Below are 24,655 nucleotides of genomic sequence, written 5' to 3'. Positions count from 1 at the left end.
CGGATCGTTCCGGCTTAGTTGATGCAACACCGAGGGCCTGCCACTGTTTCGACTGGCTGGCTGTAATGCCAGTTAACATTACAGTATATAACTGACCTGGCAAGAAATAGTAGTCAGCAGAAACGGAATCGTTTGAGTTATAGGTCTCAACGCTGACATTTTGCTGTTGTGTTGATTTTAAAAACAATCCGGTCTTTACATCCGGTCGGTCCCGAGGGGAGAAGTTCTGAAGCAGGGGTCAAAGGACCCAGATCTTTCAGGCCCCCATGCTTCCCAGTATTTCTAGCAGTGTCCCTGCCTGGAGGGGTGCAGTGGAAGCACTAGGGCAAAAAAACGTGTCCGCCAAAAATAGTGAAATGAGTTCAATTCCTGGCTTGATCCTGCTTCCATCAGACAGAATCACAGGTTTTTGTGGGACCATGTTCTCGTTGCTGCTCTCGTGACGCTGTGGTTTGTTTTTCGGATGCCTGCGTTGAGGGGGGAATTCAGTGTTCAGTGGGGAGTAGCGGGAACGTGTGAGTACGTTATGCCCTCAAGGTGAAGGTTCTTGCTGACAGGTGAAAAGCAGCAGGCGGCTGCGGCGGTGCGTAGTAGAGATGAAATGTCACATTCTGCTCTAACTGGGGTACATAGTTGGAAAGTGAGTGAAGAGTGAAGCAAGTGGAAGTCAGGAAATCGAGGGGAAAGATATCTGAAGATTCTGCAGACGAGTTTGTGTAAAAAAAACAAAAAACTGTGTGTTGTTGACCGGCAGTCTATAAAAATGGAAGCTGTGTTGCATCCTGAGTCATATGTAATACCAGTTGCAAAATTAACAATCAAGGTGTCCACACCGGACGAGATAATCCCGTTATGGATAAATTAATCCATCTAATATACTTTTTCTGCCTCCCACTAATGACTCATGGTTATTTTGCAAACTAAATATTTGTGGAGTATCATTATTATATATTTTTTAAATATTTTCCACTGCTCTAGGAAGATACCAAAACCAAACCCAAAAAATCAATCAATCACGAAAGTACGTGCAGTCTCTGCCTTTTATTTTGCAGCTTAAGTGATGTTTGCTGTATAAGTCGTGCTCATAAAATATTTATCATAACTTTTTTTTTGGTTCTGTTGGGCGTCACAGGGGCACTGAGTTATATATTTTTGTGTTTGGTGTATCGTCATATTTGATCACGCGATAACAAAGGTAGTTATCATTGTGATAAACAGAAAATTAACATCGATCTAATATTACATTTCAAAATAATAATAATAATAACTCTTTAATCTGCCTTACAGTAATGTTATTAATTTGCAGAGATGATCCATATGCTCTTTTTGGGGAACATAAACATATTTAAAAGGAAAGACACCTTTCCGACAGAAAGTGCTTGCAACCCAAGTTGCTTTAGAAAATTAAGCTGAAACAGCTGTATTGTCCACCTTTATAATGAAGAGTGGAAATTTGATTATTTACTTTTTAGCTGCACAAAATATAATATTCTTGGTCATTACGTTTAGGAATTTACAGCACTTTCAAAATAAGAGGGGAATAAGCATCAGCTTGTCAGTGCAATGGCGGGCCAAAACAAAGGTGGCAAGGGCCAAAGGTGGCCCATGCCAGAAATAGATATACCTAAGGTAACGTTAGGTTTCTTATTTTAAAAAAAAATTATAATTCAAAAGAAACAATATGTTGCTCTGTAAGTATATTTGGATGAAATAGAAAGAGGCAGGGGCTGTCGTCACTGATCTGGGGTAAATTGATGATACTTTTGAATCGCCAACAACAGAAAACTGCAGCTTACTATGTTCGTACATTTGTGAACTTAATGGCTTGCATTTGTTGGGTATATTTCATTGCCTGTTATCGTACAAATGTCTTTGCAAAATGCAGATGCCCAAGTAAACCAGGCGCGACCCAGTAGATTTCAGTGCCATTAGCCACCTTGCTCAATAATAAGCTTCATTTGCTGAGAAAACAAGCCGGGGGCCAGATGGTGGGGCTGATGAGTGTCCATCGATCTGGGGTCCCTCTTGCACACTTGTTTGATTTTTGGAAATGGAGGGGACGTCCCTCTGAAGGCTGAGGAGGGAAACTCTGGGGCAGATGTGACTTCTCTCCTGTATGCTAAGCACATATTGGGGAGGGCTTTCGGTTCAAAAACAGCCCCGCTAGCGAGCCCTGTACCTTCACTTCGCACTACCAAGGTGCTTTTGTAACTGCGGCCAGTTAGACCGCTAAGCGTCTGTGAAATAAAACTTCTCATCAAGATATAATTTTACGAATAACCTTCAATTTAGTTCACTTTGGTCTGTTAACGTGATGCTATAACGGTTCCAAGGCCTCGTTTGATAAGTCGCAGCTGATAGTTACAGTCGTGCTTGATGTGATCTTATTTCTCAGGTAGAGGAGCTTGATCCCACATCTTATCTGATAATTGTTCAAGTAACGTTTAACCTGCAGTCTGAGGTTTAGTTTCCTCCTCTGCTTTTATGTATCCGTGGTCTTCTTAATCAGTTTTATAGAAATAAACATTTGTGCTTTAAGTAGTGGTGAAAAGGGAAATGTTTGAAAAATATTTAAACAAAATAATGTGTGTTTCATAATATAGCCATTATCTTGGCACTGTAATACCACAGAATATATCTTAATATTTAAATCTTTTTTTCTTTAATGTTTCAACAGAGATTGAAGATTTCAGGATTAAAAAATAAGCAGCAATTTCATCTGGATTTGACCCGAGTGACCCTCCTACTTAGGCTGAGATATAGCCCCTCGTCCCTGTAGAACAGGCAGCTTATTAAAAACAACCCTTCATTACCATAAGACATAGCAAATCACTTGCCTCCCTAATCTTTGGGAAGCTCCAGATGAATATCTATCCAGGACCCAAAAGTTGTTATGGTCACGGCAGCACATTGCAGCGTTTGCCCGAGAGAAGAAACTTGTGGTCGCTGTTTATTTACCTTTTTGCTGGTGTTGTGGTCGAATAACCAGTGTCTCTGTGAAATCCTGTTTAGTCATGCTAAGATTGTCCTCTGTTGGCAGAGACATGGTTGTTGGATATTGGTAGCTCTGATTGGAGATGGTGTCAGGATTAGGGTTGCACACATTTAGTCAAAGCTAAACAACAGAATTTTTTTTGCATGAAAGAGATATGAAACATGTGATTCAGATCTTGGACTTAGACGAAGACCAAATGACCAGAGGCACACGTAACCTGAATCCACGCCAGGTTATGACAAATGCAATGAGGCAATGACAGATGCTGGGTGAATACCAATCGATCTGGAAACAATGTGATGGCAAAGGGGCCATGGAAGGAAAAAAGCCTGCGATCCTGGTTCCAACTGTACCGGTAGCAAGAGACCATGGAACAGATTGAGCTGATTATGCTGCTGAATGTGTTAGCAGGAAAAGAGACAAGCAGCGCCGATGGCAACGGAGGAACGGGCCCATGACGTCTTAATGAACAGCTGACTACTTAGCAGATGAAATGGTATTATTTTTACAAAAAAAGAGTCAAAGCCCTAAATTTGTCCAAGCTGTACATTTGTCCATACAGTACATTGAAATGAGTCTCAGAGTGTGCTCTCTTTTGCCATCAAATTAATCCCCTTTTATATTAGTACATACTAGCTCTTTTAGTCTCATATTCTTGAGTTATGATCATCTAACACCACATCACAGAAACACACCAGTGCTGAACCGTCATGTTGCTGTGGTGTGATTGAGTAAAGCATAAAGAAAAACCCCTTAATCCTTTGTATTTGTATATTGCATTTATAGAATCAATGACAAGACATTCCATTCAATTCAATTTTATTTGTACAGCGCCAAATCACAGCATACATTCTCAAAGCACTTTGAGGTCGAGACCTCACAATATTACAGAGAAGCCCAACAGTTCCCAAGATGAGTGAGTGCTCGGCGACTGTGGAGGGGAGAGAAAAAAACTCCCTTTTAACAGAAAGATATTTTTTTGCCGAAGCTGGACTCAGTTGTGGGCGGAACATCTGCGACCAGTAGGGGAGAGAGGAGAGGTGGCGAGAGAAGAGAGAGAGACAAGGAACAGTTGTATAACAGATGTTTTTAAGCTCCGTCAGACTGGTTCTTATAATGACGATGATAAGAGGGACACTGAAACGAGAATAATAATAATTATGACAACAGCAACAATAATAATAGTGTTGGATTTGCAGCTCTGGAGTCAGAGATTCACACACTAGGGGAGAGAGAAAACACAAAAAGGGAGAGAGAGAGAGAGAGAGAGCGAGAGAGATGCCCAGTGCATGATGGGAGTTCAACCAGCAGTCTAGGCCGGTAGCAGCATAATCAGGAATCACCTGAGTAGCTCTAACTATAAACTTTATCAAAGCAGGAAAAATTAAAATCCAATCTTAACTGTAGGGTGTCTGTAAGGAAGAGTATTAGGGCCAGGCATAAGGACAAAAATGACAGGAAGGAAGATTGAATTCAACTTGCATTTCGAGAATAAAGTCGAAATGTTGAGAAAAAAGTTGAAAGTTGTGACCAGGAAGCACTTTGCAGCAGCACCAAACAACCGGATGTTGGTGTTTTGTTAGCCAGTTTGCTAAGCTAACGCTAGCTCCTAACCAAGTTGTAAAGTTGCGATTATTATGATTGACGGTGGAATCTGGAAGAAAAGATGCGGTGACAACGGGTGTTTGCACATGAACCTCGACGTGTGTCCCGACACGATAACGTTCAACTGCAAACAACCGTGAATGGGGCGTGCAGTTACCGAAGGTAGCGTAGCTTTGCTAACGTTATTTAACGTGGATGTGTGACAGCTGAACTGGTCCCACAACACGGCCGTTTAGAGCTATTTCGACTTTAATCTCAACATTTCGCCCTTTCTTCACGATGTCGTATTTCAACTTTATTCTCGACATTTCAAATTTATTCTCGAAATGTTAAATACATTTTAAAAAATCGACCCCGTCGTTTTTTTTTTTTCTTCTTATGCCTGGCCCTAATGCTCTTCCGTATGTCTGCCTCCCAGACACAAACATGAAATGAGAAAGGAAACAAAGCCAATGAGGAAAATGAATTACACTGCACACCGGAAAAGAAAAGGAAACGGGAGTTTGGGAATTTTTGGAAATATTAGAAAACGTTTTATTTAAAAAGAAAAGATTGACACTGGGCAAAAGAAAAAAAATGTTTGGGGGACATAAATAACTTGAGGGTGACACTGAATAGAGTGAGGGAATTAGACGGGTTCTCAGAGACATTAGGAGCTACAGCCCCCGGAAGACCCATAATATCCATTTCAGGATTAAACAGTCCACCGGGCAGCCACGAACAGTTCAACTTGGTGTACAACTGATTCGAATCGGCTTGCTGGGTGAAAACAAATTATACGCGTGTATTATATTTTCAAATGTTTTTGAATCCCTTTGTCATGCTGGAAAATATGGAAGGCACAAACATATAAAAGATCTCATAATAAATAAATAAATAAATAAATAAAGGAAAAGAATTGGAATCTGGTGAATCTGATTCGATCATTTACATCAGCTAAGGCTTTTTGTGGTTCAGTTCTCACTGTTGTAACCAGACCTCAGAGGAACTAAGTCTGCTGCACAGAATATTCCCAGGCTCACAACCAGCTTTCCCTATCTCCTCATCACTTACGTTACAGATTGGCAGTAGATTAAGACAACTACCAAACCCGTTTTAACATGTGTTTTCATCATAAAGTGCACACACAAACACACACACACACACACCTGCTACACCTCAACCATGAGTAGGTTTCTGAAAAAGGAAAAGCTCGGAAATTGCTGAAGTTTCCCATGATGCAGAGCACTGAATAGAGAGTCTGTTGCGCAACGCTTCCCTAATAAGTATGTGTTCTGGAAATGTAGCTTCATGATTGTTGTTTGGCGTCAAAAGCCTTTGAGGAAAACACCCTAACCCTGAGAATACACGGTGACAATCTGCGTCGCTCTCTTAAAAACCATATCAGGATGTCAACTGAAACGTATAGCCGATCCCAATCAGAGTTAACGGGAAATAAGCTTCTCCGTCCAATCACAGTTTATATTAAAAAACTAGAAGTCAGTGGAGCGCATACGTTCGCCACGGCCCAACAGTCATCTTGAATTCCATCAGGCCACACCAAATTGCCCACACTCAGATGTATTGGTCCCCTTAATATGAATGATTTCCACCCATCAAGATCCATGCATTATACTGTTGGAAAATGCGCCATCAAAAAAAAAATCCTGGATACCTCCCTTTGTCCCAATCCGCAAATTATCTTTATACTGTATGTCCCATCCTTCCACCAGGTTCTGTGGAAATCTGTTCACCAACAAACAAAAGGACATAACCTCCTTGGAGGAGGTATTAAATTGATACGTAGTAAGTCAACAAAGCTCTCGTGTAATTGAAGAAAAATGTTGTTTTTCGAACAAAAACAACGCCTCCAGTTTTTTTATTTATTGCAGGCCCCTGTTTTACAGAGCACCGTGTACATGTAGGCTTCACTGTGCATGTTGTGCACTGCTTTTAATCCATTTCTTTTTTTAAGGTGTGTGGATTGCCGCTAAATCAGAGGGGGGCGATAGAAAGGCCAAGGCTTTCGACAGAAAACACAGGGGTTTTTTTTCTCCCCCTGTTCTTCCTCTTGCAGCTCCAATGGCGGGAGCATTCCCCATTACCTGCTCTGAGCCCCGAAGATGGGATTCCCGTGGTGCGGCCCGGGAGCCGCTCCGCTGCGCCGCATTGTGATGAGTTCTCCACAGATGTTTTCCTGCTTTCGCTCCTCTCAACTCTGCCAGCTCTACTTTTCCCTCCCGCTTGTCTTCGACCGCGGCGTAGTCGCCTTCCCCGAGATGTCGAGTAGTTCAGTGCTCCGCTCTCTTCTATCCTCGCGCTGAATTCGTGTGCACTCGTTTTTGGGTGTTTTCTTCTTGTGTGTGTGTTTGTGTGTTTCTCTTCCTACACGTCAGCAACTTATCTTACTATTCCGAAGCCCAAACTCCTCTGCTGGTACGAATAATTTTTAAAAAAATACAGTGAAAATTGAAACACTCTACATTTCCATGGTGTCAGTCTTTAAGTTGTCGGCCTCTCATCTGCCCAAGTGAAAATACACTGGAGCAATAATTCTTTTTCCTCAGTTCATTCTCAAGCCCAGCACATACACGTAGGTTTGTAGACTAAGGTAGAAGGAGCCAATTTTAGAAAACCTAGCACATTATCTTTCAACATTTTACATTTACACACTTCAGCTACAGCGGTCGCCGGGCATACAAATGCGTTCTTTGTCGAAGTCGAATCATCTGTGTGCTGACGGTGACTGACCTTCCAGGATGTGGATCTCCTCTTCTTTGTTGATAGACGACGTAACACAATGCTCGGGTCCTACACAGCTTTTTTTTCTTTCTTCCTTGTATTCTTTTTAAAAATCCACAGTTCTTACGACCAAGCCCGAGCTGTTACCAGCTGCGACTGAATTAACCCTAACATCTTTCTAAAGGAGTGCTGAAGAAAAAGCATCTCTCTCCCAGCGAAAGTATCAATTTCAAATGATGGATTACACTTTAAATCAGCAAAAATATTTGAAGCAGACTTACAGTCATTATGGAGTGAAAGGCGGCGGAACGTAATGAATCCATAAATTACATTCATCACAAGCGCGGCGGCAAAACTGTGTGTGTGAGTTTTTCTTCTCACAAAGGGACAGACACTTCTGGATGTCTGGTCCTCGCTGCCAGTTTCCTCTGGTTATTTTTCAACTTCCTTCCTCTTCCTTCCCCCCCATTTCTCTCCTTCTACTAATTCTCTTCTGTGTTGTCACTCCACGTCCCTCTATCAGACACCATCATCGTCTCATGCATTCAACCTCCCTAGGGAACCCTGTTTGTCTCCTTATTCCCTCTACGTTCTCCTCTCCTCCCCGCTTACTTTTCCCTTTCTTCCCCAGGAGTCTCCTGTCACTTTCCGTGCTCCCTGTGGTACATCTCGGGAAAAAACAACCCAGAGACGGCGATGTGTTATGAACAGAGTCAAACTGAATACAGACTCCGGATGATCTTGAATGTTGCGTTGACAATGAGGTGCTGCGATGTCTCTCTAATAATGCTGCAAAAGCCAACGAGGAATTTGCGTATTACACATATATATATATATATATATATATATATATATATATATATATATATATATGCCTGTGTGTCTTGGCTTGTCTCTGTGAATGTAAATGTGCTCAGAAGACGGACTTGATGAAGCAAAGAGGAAGTCGCATATTCCCCAAACGCCCCCTCGCTGCTCCCTCGGGCTCTTGCCCCGCCTACTTTCACACCCATCCTCGGGGTAGTTCTGACACGGGAGCCTCTTTTATCGTGGGGTTGACAGGAACCGATATCTACCAAAATAACTCTGGAGTGCCGCCCCCCGCTTATTCCCTCACGTCTGTGGGTGCGCCATTGTCGAATCACCTCCTCCACACTCCGATGGTGGCCAGCACCTTCTACAGATGGAGGGAAATTGGATGAAGCGAGAGAGAAAAAAGAATTGGAAAATAGGACAAGCTGGGCCTGAAGCAAATAAAACAGAAGTGGGAATCAATTTTATCATCCAATTATCATTTTGGCCTGACCCCTGTGCACTCAATATCACTAGTTTCATTAATAGATTGAAAAGTGCTTTCCCCAAGATCCCTAATGAGAACGGCTGCAAAGACATGCAGATGGACGTCTTATTGGGTCACTAAACATTAAAGTTGCATATGTTTATGTAGTTTGCACCTAGGAGAAGTCAATGCATAGATGCCGAAGGCATTTGTGTCAATTAACTTTAAATGAACAAAGTTGTTTTCTTATCCTTTCGAAAATGCACAAAGCCTCTCTTCAAAATTGAAAAATACAAAACAAATTAAAAAAACTGTCTCAACATGATGTCCACCAGTGAATTAATGCGATTAATCGTAGCATGCTGATAAATTGTCTCGCTGTCATTTGCCAGGAACCATCACAAATATGTATGAGGTTTATTCCCTCGGATGGAATGCTTACTATTGTGGACGAACAAACTAATGTGCAGGCAGCCTGGTGCCAGTGGAGTTATATGCTGATATGATCCTCGCATAGCAATCTGCATAACTGTGTATGTCATATCAAATGCTATACCTAACAGCATGAAGCATCATCCGCCCATTTTGACAGTGTAGTAAAACGTAGGGTAACATTCATCAAACTGTCAGAGAAGCAAACTAAAAAAAAAAAAATCCTTTGGAGAAGTGCTGGCACAGCGTAACAAGTCCAAGAATTTAATTGTACAGATATGACTGATGTAGTTTGTGGCACGGTTGGGCATAAGTAATGTGAAGTGATATCACATTTTTCAATTTTACATCAAATCAGTGACAATGTACAGTATTTTTATGTATATCTTCCTGTTATCTGACATTAAAAGACTTGCGTGGCTCAGCGATTCAGTTTTGGCTTTTAACTTGACACCTACTGCCAATTTAATGAGTCATAAAACAGCTGATAATAATAATGATAATCTTTATGTAATAAAATATTGTTGCATTTATATTTATATACACATATTTTAAAAAAAATATTCACACACCTTATGCACTTAGAATGGTCAAGAGCAACATCCACATTAGCTTTCCTAGTGTATGTAGGTGGCTAGACTGTTTACCATCAGGGCCTGAACTGTATATTCCTCCTTATCAAGAAACCTAAAGATATACTTCCAAACAAAACGTTTCCATGCATTGTCTTGTTGTGCATGTGAGGAGCGCACAATCGATTAAAGACCAAAATGTCTCAAACTACAATAAGGCCTACGTGATAGAAAATCCTTAAAAAAAAATGCCACTGAATTTTACAAATGAGAGTTTAAAAACAGCTCAGAGTGATGATTTGGTTGAAAAAATAAAAAAGGCTGATGGACGTATATGTTGTGAAACACAAGTCCCACCTGGTACAGGAAGTACAATATGAAAACCTGTGTTACCTGTGGAAAAAATGAAGACAACGACTAAAATAAACAAATCAGTAAAGTGAGTTAGAATTATAGGTTCAAGCACCGTGTGACAAGTGGACCGTTTTATTACAACATTGGATTTGCAGATTCATCATATCACAATTTACAATTTACAACTCAATTTTACACCAGTGATTTTGATCACAGCAGTGTGACAGGTAGAGGTTGTACAATGAAAAAAACGTACCCGTACCAAATAATCCCCCCACTTCAGAGAGTGGACATCGTGGTATGTGACGCACGACATGTAATGGTTTTTCCTTGTCCCTGTAGCACAGTGTGCAGACACCGGGCATGTTTGTTGAATAGTAAGGGGTCGTTGACCTGGAGCCCTCGTGATGGTTATGTGCCCCGTGTGTGTGCTCTCCGTCACTCCTGGTGCACACTCCCGTGGCAGCCACCGGTGACCCCTGCCAGCGTGTCACAGACCTGAGCTGGCCTCAGGATTATGGATAAATTATGCGAGGAGCTGAACAAACCGAATGAATGAATGAATGAATGAGTCCAGTCCAAGAAAAAAAAGAAAACGGACAAAAAATTGATTTGCCTCGTGTAAAATCTATAATCTTGATGTAAAATCTAAACGAGGGGAATTGCACCACTGGTTTAGTAAACATGGGGACATTTTTGGAGGGTGGATTTAATTCCTTCAGGGTTACCTCCCTCCACCCCCAGACCTGGAAGGCACGCAAGGCAAAGCGTAGTCACAGTGCAATCACAAAAGCAATGAGACCCATCATTTAGTACCAACCACTCCAATCAGAGGATGGGGGGGGGAAAGAACACCAAAACAAATGTTCCGTCTCAGTGACGGAGGCGATTGGAGTCCCATCAGCAGTCGATACATTCTGCCCCAAAACCTTTCCTTAACAAATACAATATGTAATTTCATGGATTTAATAGAATGTGGTGGTATCCTAATGCACTTTTTCACTGATACAAAGTTCAGTGCTCCAGTTGTTGTCCTCTTACCGAGTCACATCTGCTTTTACTCAGTAGGTATGACAGAATGTGTGTGAGTTTACACCTGTGCTGACGGCTCCGTGAGGCTGCACTTAGGCACAGCAGCGCTTAACTCTTACTCTGCTAGATGCTAAAGTCAAATATTAATAAATAAATCCATTTTCTTTTTCTGTAGCACTTATCCAAACAAGGCTGCAAAGTGCTTTACAATACATGGGGATAAATGAGCACAGAACAAAACAAAAATTGGAAAAAGTTAACATAAAAGAAAATATTTCAATGAGTTACACTAAGTTACCAGTATTGACTTAGGAACTACAAGGACCCAAGTTATCCTGGACCCCTGGTTCCTTTCCTGATGTAAGGTAACATCTTAAAGACTCCAAGCAGATGTATGGAATCTTATAGGGGACTTAATTCAAATGATAATGTAAATGTGAAAATGAAAATCTAATTCCACAACAGCATTATAATTTTCCACAAATGTATGTGTCTTTTGAGTAAAAATGTAGTGCAGGTTAAGTCTTTGAAAATGAAAAGTCAAATGGAGTTTGCAATTTCATTGCTATGAATGCATTTTTTTCATTTTAATTGTGACCTACATGTTGCTTGCTTGAATTCAAAATTAGGCTGCATTTTTTTATATTGCATTCACATTTGAATATTGTCCACTGAAATGCAGGTTAAGTCTTTGAAAATGAAAAGTCAAATGGAGTTTTCATTTAAATATTCATATTGATATTAATTGCATTATCATTTTAATATAGTCACAGAATGCCCATGCAAGTATGTGAAAATGAAAATGAAAATTGGATTATTGCATTTTCATTTAAAATTTTACTCAAAGGACACTCATTTGTGGAAAATTATAATGCTATTGTGGAATTACATTTTAATTTTCACCTTTACATTATCATTTGAATTAAGTTCTCCTTTAGGCTTTCCATACAGATGTCATAAAAATGACCAGAATATACCTTTCTGGAAGAGGTTGGTAAATTAATTTACAGGTTGGAACCAACTGCGTCATCTGTCACGCCCAGTTACAGTGTCAAAAGTCGGGTGATACATATATATATTTTTTTAACTGTTGTTTATTTATTTATGTGTTGCAATTCATTACGTCGTATAAGTGCTCCTCACCAACTTCTTTGTGCTTTAATGGGGCTGGATGGGTTACATCTGTTGGGTTGGCTGGTTCCATCCCCACCACTATAGAACTAATGTAATTATTTTAAGTGTGCCAGGGGAGACTCGGCGCACAGATGCGGGGCAGCACAATGGGTGAGGTTAGTAATAAAACTCAAAGTAATTGTAGCAGCCACCGTTGAGACTGGTAGTAATCCATACGGGGAGCCCTGCAGAGATTAAAGCGTTTGACCTCAGTATGGACCCTTGTAGGGAAAAGTTTCATTTACCTCGATAAATGACACGGGGAAGAAACGGATTCGGCTAAAAGTGATGACTTTCATTCTTCTGCTTCTCTCTGAAAGCCAGTTAAATCTGTGCTTTTATTTTGTCCTTTTCCATATTAAACATGAGATATGGTATTTCCATTTTGTTTTGAACAAATCCTTCATTGAAAATGCTTGAGCAGAACAAAAAAAAAAAATCACACACTGTGATTTAATAAGATGACACTTCAGTGTCGTGATACAACAAAACCATGAGGAACGCAGCAAAAACAAATGGGGACAAAATTGAAAATGGAACAATTTGGATAATTCGATCGATCATGTGAGGCCACGACACTCCTTCGGTGAAATGATCTCACACCTGGGCCCGGACACACATGGAGGAGAAGAAGGTCGTCTGAAGAATTGGCCGCGTGCATGTGTGAGATTCAGCTTCTTCTTCTTTTTTCTTCATTTGTGGGACGACATTCCCCCTTTTCCTCGGCTATGTAGAACTGCGCGGCTTATCTCTCTCTGTTTCACAATCACATGGACACGCTTGTCTTTTGTAGCTCGTCTTTTGAACTCGCCGCTCACACTGTCACACGCTTGCATTTATCATATCTTACATTTACCACATTTTTTCTTATTTCTTCATTTTTGATTTTAAGCAAAGACTATGACTCAGACTGTATACGTGCACATGACACAGTGGATGGGGGTCGCGCTTTGTTTCTGCTTATTTCAAATATGTGAGGACACCAGCAACACTCGTCAGGCAGACATCTGGCACATGAAAGACCCAGAAGGTGGTCACCTCAAAGAAAGTCCAAATGCGAATAGACCGAGAGACAGCGATGGAAAGAGAAACAGAGAGAGAGAGAGAGAGAGAGAGACAGGTGAGCACAGTATGCAGCATCCATTCATCACCTGAGACAAAGAGTAATCTCTAAGACATCTCTGGACACATGCTATGAACATAAATGAATTCATCTTCGCTTGAGTGTTCCGGTAAATACGTGCAATCCTTCTGACTTTAGTGAGTTTGTGATACTGCACTTTTGTGTTCAGCACCAGTCTGAGAAATGTAAACTGGGTGTCACCCCAGATCAATATAAATGACTGGGTATGTAAACTCATTGACAAACAGCATTCAGAAGGGGATCACCTAAAGGATGTCACGATCGCACATGGGTGTAATGATTGACGTCCAAAAGATAGAACAGCCTGAAATTACAGTGTATTGGTTTTTTAAAGATTATTTTTGTGGGTTTTTTCCGCCTTTCATTTGTCGGGACAGCTAGGTGAGAGAGAGGAGGGAAAACATGTAGGAAATCGTCATAGGATGGATTCGAACCCTGGACCTCTGCGTTTGGTATAGGTATGCTTGCTCTATCCACTGAGCCATGCCAACCACCACTGTATTGTAAAATTAGCTAAATTAATATTTAGACAGTGATTAATTGAAGCTTATATTTTAAATGTGAAATAATAAAAGAAACAATAACTCCTGGACTAAGTGCACAATCTGCCTTAATGAGGAGCTAGTGTAATCCATATCAAGCAATCCTTAAACAACCACAGTCTTTATTGGCCTTTTGAGATGGAAAACTCCATCTTTTGTTCTATTTTATTAAGTTACACGGTGTGAAATTATCTTTTTGAGTTTGTGCTCAACAATTATGCAGAACATTGACTTCAAATGGGCCAGTGTGTGAAACCAGAGAGGAGTACAGAGTTTCTCCTGTTTCACATTCAGCCTTGCATGCGCTTCCATACTTAGAACATGCTTAGAATTGAAAGAATACTTTTCAAGGATTATTCAAGTTTTTTCGAGGAGGTGCATTCCCCCCGTGGCACCGTCTACACTGGACGCGCGGCATTGAGCAGCATGTTAGTGGTCAACAAGTGACGTACGGTGGTTTACGTGGGACTTTGTAAACTACGTAGTGGCACAACAGCCTAAAACCAGGATGAATACACTGTTAGATCAAAAAATACATTATCGGCACAAAGAGTCAGATAATGATGCATCACATCAGCTCCTGTTATTCACTTTAAAAAGCAGCAGACAGTTTTCTAATGGACGAGAAGAAAAGTCTTTGCTAGATTCTTGTGAAAGAAAAACTAAGCAAACAAGACATAGAGATACGAGTCTCCTCTTGCTGCCAGAGGGCAGATGAGATTCCCTGTCAGGCCGCAAATGATCAGAGAAAACACAAATTCCCTGTTACTGCTATGTTAAAATTGTAGGCATCAGTGGTGTATGTGCCTTTGGGCAACAACTATTGTAAAGTCTAACAGAACATGTTTGCATTCGTCTTTTTTTCTTCTTCCTCTTACTCATACATGTGGGGGCTTTTTTGCGATGAAAATGCTGAAAGAAATCATACACTGCTGCAAATATTGAAACATTTTCTACGTCCTGACCGCCCTGTTATCATACAGGAAGGGTAGAGATTCTAGAAATGTTATAACTAAAAAAAAGATTGAATTGAATTGAAATACTTTATTTTAAACATACAAATATAGAAGTAATAAATACATTTTTTGTTTGTTTTTTTTGTCCGTAAAGGAGTAGGAGAAGCAACAAGGTTATCCAGTCCTACCCCCATTCTATACAATAATATTTTTAATAATACTGATAATAATCAATAATCATTTTTTTCTATATAAAAAAAGGAGAGAAAAAAATAATAATAATCCAAATCACCACAACAATGATATTTTTGCATGATTACCTTGGAATGACTCTTGGGCATTCCAAAGTAAGACAGGTACAACTATTTAAATGGGCCATACCGTATTTTAAGAAACAAAGGTAATCCAAATTGTTTCAAGTGTAAAGATACACCGAGTAGCGGAGAGTCGTCTCCCCCCCTTTTCCTCCTGTTCACTTCAAATACCGAAGCCGAGAGCATTACATCACTTTCTTCTTGGTCAATTTCAGGCATTGAAGGGAGATCAATAAGACATCCTGTTATCCTCTCATGGTGTTTGGATGGAGTGATGAATGGCAGAAGAAGAGGCTCGGCCGCGGAGAAAAATGAGCTGGGACGGGGGGAGCGGGGGGGTCAACCGGGTTAATGATATTGGCTGTGATTATTTGCAGGTGTGAATGATCCGCGATTAATCATTTGGGAGCAAAGCTTGAATGACGGGAGGTGAAGAACGGTCAATGATCAAACCAGCGGGAACGTTCATGAGCTCTACGAAAACCTCTACTGAGGTGGAACATCGACACGAGGCCAGGGGAAATGATGCGCTTGTCCACTCTGCGCGTGTGTGCGTGTCAGGACGAAACGCTGAGGAATGTCAGGGAATGTACGCTCGGTGAGCATGTGGGGATTTGATACTTGGTCAGAATCGGATCCTCTTTCAGTATGCATTCAAAAAAGATGTTACACGCACACACATTTACATATTACAGATCAGCCGCATGCAAATGATTGTTTAAAGACAATCGATGTACTTCGCATGGATGTAAATTCGTTTGTACACCGAGCTTAAGACATCAAGACACATCTGTGGAGTCGGCTTGATTGCACAGCCTGATGTTTCTGCATGTATTGTTTCTCAAAAAAACACACAAAAAAAAACTCAGGTCCATTACGAAAAGAATATATGCAGCGCTCGCTCAGTGACATGATGGACACGTTACAGAATCGCCTGATTGGGCCAAAGCAGATTACTTGAGGCTCTGACAAGCAATATATATATGTTTTTTTAAGACACACATGAGAGCCCCAGAAAGCAGCTGATATAGATTTATTGGCTCTGTTTGAAATGCATCTGCACGTACATCTGTCTGCGCGGAACAATCAGCAGCGTAGTTGCGGGAATCCTGTTCCAACAAGGAGAATGTATGGGTACAGTTCCAGAGGGAAAGACTCTGATGACGATATATATATATATATTAGATGTAAATACATGCATATGAAATCCGTCTTTAAATTTTGCATTCATAATCTGTTTTCGATATTTAAAGCAACATATGGCTTTTAATGTAATGCAGACATTATTCATCATTTGGGGACAAATTGTCCATAAGTGTCAGAGAGTAAGTACCGCATGTAGGTCGCTTGAGCAATAGATGCATCAGGGGGGCTAGACTCGCGGGGATTACGTGATTTTATTGTGAACCATTTAAATTCTTGTAATTTAATGATTATGACAGGGTCCATTTTCATAAAGCGCACGTTTAATTACGGAGAAAAGGGCGCGTTTTTTTCTCCTGCCGGTCCCCTGTCATTGTGGTAAAAGCTCGCAGCGTGGGTCTGAAGCTAATCAATGGAGTGACCTCAGACTGAAATGTTTATGTCATATGCAGCTGACACATAATCGATTGATAAAACTGGAATTATAAAATTTAACCCATCAGATGTTTCATTTGTAGTCGCCAGCGATTCATACGTGAGCTGCGTGACTGGCATGAGCAGCATGCTTAAGAAATGATGGATCGGAAACTGGTGGGGAACAACGTGGAGGCCAGGCGACGTACAGGCGAGCAGCAATGGTAATTGTGGGCATGATGAGAGAGAGAGAGAATGTGCAGCAGTGATACATGAATCCATATCGCATTTCCTCACAGATGCTCTAGGCTTACTTTTTATTCTCAGTGGCAGCTCTGAACTAATGGATTGCTTGTTACTCTTTATTTAATTTCACCTTTACCTTGAGGCATATTATAAAAATGTTCCTATGGAATTTTGATCAGGTCCTTACCTGCATTCCAAAATTGTAAACATATATATATATATAAAAAAATCTATAGCACAGAGAGGTTCTTTCTTTTTGTAGACGGACATAGCCAATCGAAATGTAATAACAACGTCTCTCCGTTGCATTTCAGTAATATACAAGATAATGATGTTTATTTGTGTACTTCTAATCAAAAATCTGTGATACACAGTTCAGACATGAAGAAAAAAAATAAACAAGAAGCCAACTGCACATTGCAATTACCTAATCCTTTAGACTTATTAGGACATATTTGACCTGAGCACACCATATCATCTATTTGTGCGTGTGTGGACCTGTGAAAATTGATAATTTTAAAAAGCATAAGAAAATCCTTTATGTTTGTGCCCGTCTAAACTTAAACACTGAATGCAACAGTTACAGGCATTCCACAAAATAAAGAATACTGATAAACCGACTACATTATACCATCGAGAACTAAGATAGCTGAGCCAAGTTGATTGACCAAAAAAGAGGGGAGACGAAACAGTTAAAATGTCATTTTAAATTTTGTTTTCAAAGATCAAAGTATTTTACATGAATCAACTAGAAATTGAAATTGAGTAAAATCACAGCGAACCGAATGAGAGAGAGCGGGAAGATTCTGAGCATATACAGTTTCACTATTTTCAGTCCTTCATCAGAGAGGTGGGATACAGTTGGCCAGTCCTTCACAGAGCCGGCATTCAGAGACTAACAACCATCACTTTCACACCGGGCAAATTGAGAGTTGCCAAATGACCAAAGCTGCATATCTTCTCACTGCCACGGAGAGAACATACACCATTTTGGTCAAGCTACTACTGTCGGCGGACCACTTCCACTGATTGGGAGATTGACCTGCATTTTACGGGTCACGGCTCACTTTGCTGTAAAAAGTTTAAAAGATTTCATATTTTTTGTTCTAAATGTGAAGTCGTACTGATGCTTCAAACATTTTAGGCGTGACATTTCACAATTGCGCTGCCGCACCTCTGTCCTGCTCGTGGATCTGCTAATCAAATTGCCAAAAATCGCTCTTCAAGTGGGCCCCTAATGGCAGCGAGAGAGCCCCCCTGTAATTATAAAATAGGTCCAGTTCTGTTCACCATCACCCACACATCCATGGCTATAGCTAAGACTGTTAATGAGGTAATAGGAAAGTCTCATTAATTTCGTCACAGGCTGCGTGTGCTTCGAAAACAGTCAGAGGAGCTGAGAGATTTCAGAGCTGTAGTCAGACAAGGTCATGTCAGTGAAACAAGGTAATGGTCTGGTTTGAATGTGCGCCCGACCTGAGAACCCAGCGTCTCGGCGGCTCTTGTGCAGGCAGGGGCAGGCGGACGGTGTTTGTGCTTGTTCCACGTCCGGGGCCATGGTTTGACACTGGGTGGGATTAAGAGGAATACATAACGAGGAGTTGACATTGGCCTCGACCTACTCCTTCGCAATAAAAGCAGTGCATTCAGCGAAGTGGGCTTACAGACATTCGTCTCGGCACACTGTATGCAGCCATACCCTCAGTGAACACGCTGTGTCTTATCAATGAGTTTGGGAGGGGTTCATATTTTGTATTTATGATGCGAGGTAAATGCGAGGGAACAGGTCAGCGGCGCGGATAATCAGCAACAGCCCAGTGAATGACGTCTGGTGATACACAACGCGAAAGCACAGTTGAGTTCATGGCAATCTTGAAACCATTCAAGGTGGTCCATATTCAGCGGGATATCAGAGTTCATCTTTCAGAAGACAAAACGAAAATTGTAGCCAGAAACTACTTTAAGGATAAGCCTTAAATATTAAACTGGCAGTATTATTCCGACATTCTGGTGAGAGATATTTATCCCAGGAACATGGTTTAACCACTGAGGTCAGGGTCAGTTTCATGATTTTTGTATCAATCTCTCAAACAGTCCCAAACAAAATGTACCGGCCCTGGAATAATGGGAGGAAGCCTCTTCAGATGCATCATGTGAATTGCATCATGTTGAGATGTTGATTGTGACATTAATCATGATTATAATTGGTCTAATCCCCCTCTCCAAAAGAAAAGATGATTGGACTGATTCTTAAAAAAAAAGAGAGAAAGAATTAAGCTTTACATGCACACTTCAAAATCAGGACTGGGGTTATCAGCCTCCTTTAATTTTTTTTATCTTTCGTCTCCTGTAGGCATATCAGCAATGTCCTTGATGCCAAACAATCCAAATCATTCTTGTGTTAACTTTTAAGATTTATGAAATGAAATGTGTAACAAAGAAACATTCCATGATAAATTGTGCATTCGGTATTCTGGAGGCGAAATCCAAAAGAAAAAAAGAGGGTAGGTGCAGAATCAAATCACGTCCATACTGCTGGAAGATTAAAAAATCATAAATACACTAATGCAAGACTGAAGACTCGTAACTCAAAGATTAGCTGAATACATGAGCTGCCATACCATGTTTCTTTTTCATAAGGTTAAGAAGGACAACAGCTCCCTGTTTTGACATCACATAACTGTCGACCACTTAACCAAATTCAATCTGGGATATTGCTCTCCAACATACATATAAATTTAAAGCACTTGTTAACAGCTTGCAATTTGTTTTGCGAATCTTGGAGGCCATACATTTCCTCGACTGCGAGTTTATAAATCTTAAGCATAAGACCATAAAATCTGCTCCGACATAAAGTGTTCTTAGGATATCTTTGGCGCCGTGTTCCTTTCTGAATGGATCTGAATGTGTAAAAACTCCGGCTTCACTGCAGGTGTTTCATTTTTCGGCACAGCTGTTGAACAAATCCTTGCAAAGAGAATCTCTGCCATGAAACGACTTTCCCAAAAAATGGTGAGTGCCATTTTATATGTCCGTAGCATATGGTACCACAAAGTAGAGATGGACTATTTTTAGCGGAGTGTTCTTTTAAAGGGTACGGCTTACAAAGGAGTAAAACGCAGTGTAATAAAATGAGCGTTTGCCCGGCTGGCCTCAAACATGTCGTTTTGAGAAGAGAGGAGTCGCAAGGACAAAAAAAACAAAAAACAGGAATGTTCCTCAGTATTGTTCAGCATGAATTACAATAAGGCTCATTGATGGACATAAAAAAAAAAAAAACAGTTTGAAAACCTCTACGTCTGTCCATGGAAGTCTAGAGGTCAACACAGTGAGACAATATAAAAACATTGTGTGAATTGGAATAATAATAAATTAAAAAAATGAATTGCAGAGGGAATGCCACGGTCCTGCGGGCTCAAACCCCCCCCCCCCCCCCCCTCCCCACTCTAACTAATGAGAAGCCATGAACGAGGAGGTTTGGATAGTGTTTATCTGTGTGGCTCTGGGGGGGCCAAGGTGCCCTCGCACACAGTCGAGTGTAGAGAGGGCGACTGCTGGGCATAATACTTCACACATCAGCTGCCTCTCACATATGGCCGTCCTCGCTCGGCCCCGGCTCCTGCCCCATCTGCCGTCCCACCTCGGTCCCCAAAGTTTTTTTGTTTTTTTTTCCCGACCCAGCGATTGGCCGCCGCTCGGTTCCTCATTGGGTCGCCCACGCCGTCCCCGACGCCGGCCGCTCCATCACTCAACGCCCTCTTCTCCATTGCCGTGCGCACATAACAAATCTGCCCTTCTCCACAAAAATACGAGCGCGCTCACCACACAACCTTCCCTCCTGGACCACTGCCCTCATCCTGCCAAGCTTGGCACAGGGTCACATCTGGAACGGAGAATTATCACCGCCCCGTCCCAGCCCTGCCTTCCAGCTATCCACAGATGGCCTGTTGATTTTTTTTTCTTTCAGCCCCTCTACTGTACAGTGGCGGCTGCGCGTTGACATGAAAAGGACGGTTAATAATAAGTGCTGCAACGCCTCAATTGTTTATGGGAAAACAGACACGAGGATCATCACAAAACATTCAACGCGCGGAAATTTATTCGGTAGTGCGTAGTCACCATTGGAATTGGGCCTGATGCTTAAATTATAACCTGCTACCATTTTACATAAGTGAGTTGGACAAGGCTGGGACGGTTGTTTGACCCTGTGGATGTAGGATGAGGAGTTAGCTGAATAGTGAGGCTCTTTTCTCTGTTTTCTGAATACTTGTCTGATTTTCACTCTGCTCACGTTTTTTTTTTAATGCATCGCCAAATTGAATGGATATAAGTGTAACAGAGAACAAGGGCCCCTTCATCTGCCACTGATCCATATACGGTACGTTACGCTGCACTCGGGTATTGATTACATGGTATTTGGAAGGAGCACTACATGTACATGTACAAGTTAATACTTGCAAGAGTGCACTGATAATCTCAGCACTAAAGGGAGGCCGGGAGATGTTATCAAATCATCTGCAGGGTTTTTTTTTCATGTATATATTGTCTTGTATTACATTTATTGTTGGTGTTCAATTCATGTAAACAATGTATTCAATTATTTTTCTCTCTCTTTATGTTTAAGGAGCTTGGGGCGAGTGTTTTCCAGCCAATTATGTGCATCAGGGATCCTTGAGCAACTGCTGGATGCTCTCAGTCGAGGAAGGTGTTGGCGTCGACGCTGGGGCGGTTTGCGATGATTAACCATTTTCAAGACAGACCGCAAAGGTTGCTTTCCCATATATTGATCTGTTGTTGTTTTTTAAAGCCACACGTGGTAGACTATACGTACTACCTTTGTGCCATGATTCTTTACTGTGGAATTCCAGCTACTATACTTGTTATATGGATCATCTAATAATGTGATTTAGATGTCTCTGATACAGTTAATTAACAAGATTTAAATGTTCTGTAATTAGTATAGTTGTCTATATACAGTATAGGTATGATATTGTCCATTATTATGCAGTTTTAAATAAAGCGCAGAAGAGGTGACACGAGCGCATAGTGGGAAATAAAACACATCATTGAGTTGTTTGTCTTAGTAGCTAAAAATGCATTTGTACCGTGATGTGTATGATCCATAAATCATTATTTGCAGCATTTCCCTGCAATTATGAGATGAATTCACTTCAGCTACACTTTGAGACGTGTGAAAGGAATGATGACTTTGCCAATTAGGGCGATCTTCCTATCAGCCGTTTTATCTGTTTTGGTCAACTAAATAAAGGGGGATTTCTATAATTGCAACCTTCCCAAGCTGATTGACCATAACTGCATGTGCAAAATCTACAAAGCAGAATAAAAATTAGATTTGCATACACAAAGGAAAAGGACACGTCGCAACGAGTGTACTGTATTTACACTGGATTAACAGTGAGGCTTGTTTTCGTTACATCTCATACGATTTTTAAAAAGAGGCTATGAAAGGGAAAAAAAAGGTTGTTTTCTATCATCGTGCCAAGGTTGTCACAAATTTCAGGAAAATTCAGTTTACTCAACATTAATATGCATAATAACACACTATGCAAAAACACACTGTTGTACAACTTTCTACATTCGTTCTAAAAGTAGAACATAGGAACGCGGGGAATAAACCTCAACAACAAAGGGGGAAAAGATGTCCAGAGGAGATTGGGTTGGTTAGATTAAAAAACAAAGATAATTCAATTCACTGAAATAGAAAAATAAGCCAAGGTTGCTGAAATGGGAAAGCTTTAGATGTTCCGTATGCTCACCACAAAGTTACCTTTTTAATTATGATTTTCATTTTGAGTCGCTGGGCTACAACTCCACTGAACTAAAGGAAACAAAAAGGAAAAGAAGATCATTCAATGCAGGAGTTTCCAAAAATGTGCATCATCTCCAGTCAATTTCTTTTGTCTTTGCTGACATGGCGACTTTGTTTTGTGTCCCCTATTTCATGCATGGAGGAAGGGAAACAATCCTGTTATTCCGGTTCTTCCAATCCAAACAGAGGCACTGCTGTGGCACACCGGAGGTTCAGTTTGAGACAGAGTGCAGTTCAATGTTTCCATTGAGTCATTGCAACTTGATTCATCTGCAGCGGCCCCCTTTGTGCACTTTAAACCCAAACCGTTGGCCTGGGAAATCTCAGTCTGAAATCGCATTTGGCAAGCTTCCCTCGAACACCTCTTCCCCCCTGACGGCCCTCTGCTGATACCGGCGGCGGAAGGTCCATCTATATTTAGCATCAGCGATTATCTTCCTATTACCAGCAGATGTTTTATGATGCAACATGTGTAATGTATTCAAAAGACACAGAAATAGAGGATAATTTAATTTTATACACTGACTTTTGCCCTTGAAACAGGCCAAGGTAATGAGACTGCGACTCACATGTACTTAGAGCCATTTTATGTCGATTAAAGGAGTAGAAATGTTTGTACCGTGTCCCATCGAATACCAACTCAGTTTTTACTGTTCCTCAGAAGAAGAAATGTTTTCTTTGCCGAGATCCTGCGTTCGCAGAGAGGTCGGGGAGGTGCTGCTGTTGAGCTGCTCCTCTGGAGTCAGCGTGGACTGTTGGTGTGCCGACTCGTTCAAAGACATTCGGGCAAGTCGGACGCTTGAGGTCACGGGGTCCCGAGACCAGGCCTTCCACCTGCCTGCTGCTCGTTCGATCCCCCGACGGCGAAGGCAGCGGTTTGTTGGTTCGCTCATGGTTTGTGGGACTATTCCAGACAAGCTGCAGCCTTTGGGTCCATGACATTATTATGCTGTTAAAAAATTGAGATGTGGATTCCTTTCTTCGGCTAAGAAATGCACCAGACTGACAGTGATCGGAGTAAACCCTCCACACCCCTGCAGTCACTTCGGAGATTCATGTGCCATTGTCATCTCGGACACAATCGGCTAATTTGAAGGGATCCCCGCCCAAGTAGAGAAAAAAAATGTAACAATAACCACAATTTACATTAGAAGAGAATGCAGCAGCTTATTTGTCTAAGTCATGGTTTTGTAGTATACATTTTTGAATGAAAGTAAACAAATTAAGAAAATAAATCTTGTAGCTGTTAACCAAATGGTTTTTTTTCATGTTTCCATATTGACATTTCCACTATCTACATCAGAAAGTATATTGTAAACTCTCTTTTCCCTGTGAGAACATTGTGTACTGTGAACTGTTGTGGTTACTGTCCTCTTGCAGCAGGAAACCGAACAAGATCTTGATTGATAGAAAAACAAAGTATCAGGTTTTGTTTTTTTTAGAAGGGATGGACAGAGAGGAGGATTAAGAAAAGGTACCAAAAAATTGGACACTTTCGGATTTCTATCGACATCCGTCCGTCTGACGGTTGCTTGTGTTGAATGACTTTATTACCGCAATGAATCATATTCACTTCAGTGTACAGTATGCATAGTCAATATTAACAAGGTCGCTTGGAGACACCGCAGCATACAGCGGCAGCAGAGTAACAGACAGTAGGAACCACGATGGGGTGGATTGTAGTGCAGTGACAGAGTGGTCGGTCTTCTGATCGCCAGCACTGATGAAGTAACCCAAGGAAAAGCAACCTGGGCAGGACCTGCCCAGCATATGCTCATGTAGTCGACGAGCAAACCATTGGACGACCGCAGACGGCTGCAGCTCCTTCAAGTTCATGCTCGGCGAAATTTCAATAGCTCTCCATCACAGGCAAGACCGAGAGAATACGACAACACAATGCCAA

At 41.2% G+C, this 24,655-nt stretch overlaps 1 long non-coding RNA gene across 4 annotated transcripts in view; it reads left to right on the top strand.

Moving 5' to 3' along the window:
• The window catches only part of LOC118302218, a 119,430-nt gene extending 97,254 nt beyond the window's left edge, over positions 1-22,176 (top strand). For 3 of the 4 annotated variants that reach the window (XR_007030573.1, XR_007030574.1, XR_007030575.1), the window contains one exon: positions 21,547-22,176. This is a non-coding gene — a long non-coding RNA (uncharacterized LOC118302218). The remainder of the gene's footprint in view (positions 1-21,546) is intronic. The other variant, XR_007030572.1, reaches the window with a different exon arrangement.
• The last annotated feature ends 2,479 nt before the right edge of the window (positions 22,177-24,655 follow it).

The sequence above is a fragment of the Scophthalmus maximus genome, chromosome 4 (assembly GCF_022379125.1).
Source record: "Scophthalmus maximus strain ysfricsl-2021 chromosome 4, ASM2237912v1, whole genome shotgun sequence".
Lineage (NCBI taxonomy): Eukaryota > Metazoa > Chordata > Actinopteri > Pleuronectiformes > Scophthalmidae > Scophthalmus > Scophthalmus maximus.
Note: the sequence above shows the minus strand (reverse complement) of the source record. Positions and strands in the feature narration are given on the sequence as shown.